Raw genomic sequence first — 3,156 nt, forward strand, 5'->3', positions numbered from 1 at the left:
GATTGCACAGACCCTCTTCAACAAAGAAAAGGGAAACCAATTAACACAGACACAGAAGATAACAACCATATATATATATATATATATATAAGTTAAGCCTAGAATATATTTAAAAAAAAAAGTTAAAAAAAAGAACCTACTGAAATGCAAATAAGGTCTGTAGTCAATAATATTGTAGCAATGTCCATGGCCTGGTTTTCGTCAAACGACTGTGGTTACGTAAGACATCATTGGCGGAAGCTGAATGGACTGGTCCCTCTCTCTCTACTATTTTTGCAACTGCTTATGAGTCTAAAATTATAATTTCAAAATAAGAGATTAAAAATAAATCCTAAAGGTCATTTACATAGACAATACTGCATTATCAGTTATTACAAACATTAATCTATGGGTAGATACATGGCTAGACAGGCTAAATGATCAGGTATGTTTGGCAAAAGGAAGTATACCCATGACCATATATAAGGTTAAAAAAAAAAAGAAACTCGTTGCCATCAAGTCGATCCCAACTCATAGAGACCTCCCTTGGGTTTCCGAGGCAGCAAAGCTTCACAGAGGTAGATTGCGCAGTCTTCCTTCTGTGGAGTGGCTGGTGGGTTTGAACCGCCAGCCTTCTGGGTAGCAGTCAAATGCCTTAGCCACTACACCACCAGAGCTTCTATTTATAAGGTTGACAGATGATATTTCTACATACGTATTTGTATGTGCTATAAGAAATCCATATAAATAGAACTGACAGGGCAGTTATGATAACTTCTTAGCCACAGTCAACCACCCTGATGAAGTGAGTTGTTGGACTTGTAGCCCCAGACCATGGTCATGGGGCACATCAAGCTCAATTGGCATAACATGCTACACGAAAACATTGTTCTACATCCTACATCGGTGAGTAGTGACTGAGGTCTTAAAAGTTTGCAAGTGGCCATCTAGATGCAATAAATGGTCTCTCCTGGTCAGGAGCAAAGAATAAAGAAAACTAAAGATGCATGGAAACAATTAGTCCAAGGGATTTATAGACCATGTGAACCTCAGCCTATATGACTCTAAGACCAGAACTAGATGGTGCCCGGCTACCACTGTCAAGCACTCGGAAAGGGATCAGTGCAGGAGATCCTGGATAGAGTGGGAGAACAATGTGGAACAAAACTCAAAGTAAAAAAAAAAAAAAAAAAGACCAGGTTTACTGGTATGATGGAGCCTGTTGAGACTACGGCCCCTAGTTAGGCTTCAAGCCTGGAATTCAACTCACTCCCGTGGCTTCCAGCCAAACAATAGACAGGCATATAGGGTGAACATTTACTCCAGTAGATACACTACTTAGAATGTTCAATTTTGGGAGATCAGAAGGGTAGTATTTCCACAGGGAGATAGCTCAAGAGGCAGGAACACACAGGAAAGGAGGCCACAGGGAAAAGGTAACCACCGAGAGGAAGTGGGAGGAGAACTGTTACATTGTAGGGAATTGCAGTCAATGTCAGGAAACAAAATGTGCATAACTTGCTGTATAGGTGAATTTGCTCTGTAAAATTTCAACCAAATCATAATGACAATAAATAAATCCTGCATATGTTTATGGAATTGTTATGGAAAAAAATCAAAATGTGAATCATCTGAAACTGAAAGAAATTGTGATTTTCCTTTTGCCAGACTTCCTGGGTAATTTATACATTTCGAAGGTTTCTGTTTGATTCTTACCAGCGGACATGTCGACAGCTCAGTGGGCAGAATGAATGTTTTAAAACTTTACAGATCTCCCTTCTCTAAACCCACTGCTGCTGTCCCTCCCTCTCCCACAGCTGCATGTGGGAAACCATGCACACAATTGAATAGTTTACAGACAGTAGTGAACCATCCATGTCAAAGCGGGGAGACAGCAAAGGGCTGAGAACTATTGGGTGGTTCTACTCTGTCCTATAGGGTCACTATGAGTCGGAATTCATCTCCAAGGCAATGGGTTATGGCTTATCAGTCGGAATCAACTGGAAGGCAATGAGTATTGAATGACTGCATGAACCGAGTAATTTCTAAGGCCCAGGAAGCATGACATGGATATGAATCTCAGTGGGGACAAGTTAGCTGTGCTTGTTCTGACTGGGAGCAGACTGGTTACTGAACCTTAGTGTTTGGACTTGTTTTTTGTTTTTTAATTAACATACAGGAAAATACATGATGCTTAATGTTTCTTTTTGCATGCTGCGGTGGTTAAGTTTGTGTGTCAACTTGGCTGGGCCTGGTTGAGTGGCTGGGCAGCTGGTGGTAGTTATTCCCCTTGAGGAGACTGGCAATCAACTCCATGGTGGGATCTACCACAAGCAGCTGAGTAACTGCCTTTGGGATGTGGTCTGCTTCCTGTATAGAAGGAGAAGCCTTGGACATGGTCTCTAGCTTATGGCACCTTGAACTCTGCATGTAGCTGAGTCATTGTTCAGCAGCCTGCCAGGCTTTGCCAACCTTGGGACTTTCAATGGACTTGAGTTAATGGCCTACTGTGTGGTTTTGGTTAACATCGGGACTGTGCCTTTTTACTTGTCAACCTAGGGCCTCAGCAGTCACAGCTGTCTGAGTGAAGAAAATCCTCTAGCTCCAGTGGGCCGGGAGCAGGAGGCAGAGCTGAAGCCCAAGGTTGAGGGGCTTTCCCCCAGCCCCTAGAGCCTGGCACTTTGAACTTGGACTTCTAGCCTCCATACGAGAGAATAAACTCCTGTTAAGGCCATCCCATTTGTGGTATATTCTTGTCAGAGCGCACTAGGGAACCAGAACACACACCATCCTCACAGTCGTTGCTTGAGCCCATCTTTGACCCTCCTTGAGGGTCTTCTTTTCCACTGAGCCTCTACTTTACAAAGCACAATACCTTTCTCCAGGGACTGGTCCCTTCAAACAACATGACCACAGTATACTAGACGAAGCCTGACCAATCTTGTCTCTAAGAAGCATTCTGGCTGTACGTCTTCTAAGGCAGACCTCTTTCAAGAATGAAGGAATAGAAGCTGAAAAGACACAAGGACCTTCCCCTAGAGCAAGCAGAGAGAGAGAGTGAGCAGACCATTCCCCTAAAGCCCGTGCATGAATTTGGACTTCTAGCCACCTATACAGGAGCTCTGGTAGCATAGTGCCTAAGGCACTTGACTGCTAACCAGAAGGCTGGTGGTTCAA

The sequence above is a fragment of the Orycteropus afer genome, unplaced genomic scaffold, assembly GCF_000298275.1.
Source record: "Orycteropus afer afer isolate SDZICR_OR568_19922 unplaced genomic scaffold, OryAfe1.0 scaffold00358, whole genome shotgun sequence".
In the NCBI taxonomy this organism is placed as follows: domain Eukaryota; kingdom Metazoa; phylum Chordata; class Mammalia; order Tubulidentata; family Orycteropodidae; genus Orycteropus; species Orycteropus afer.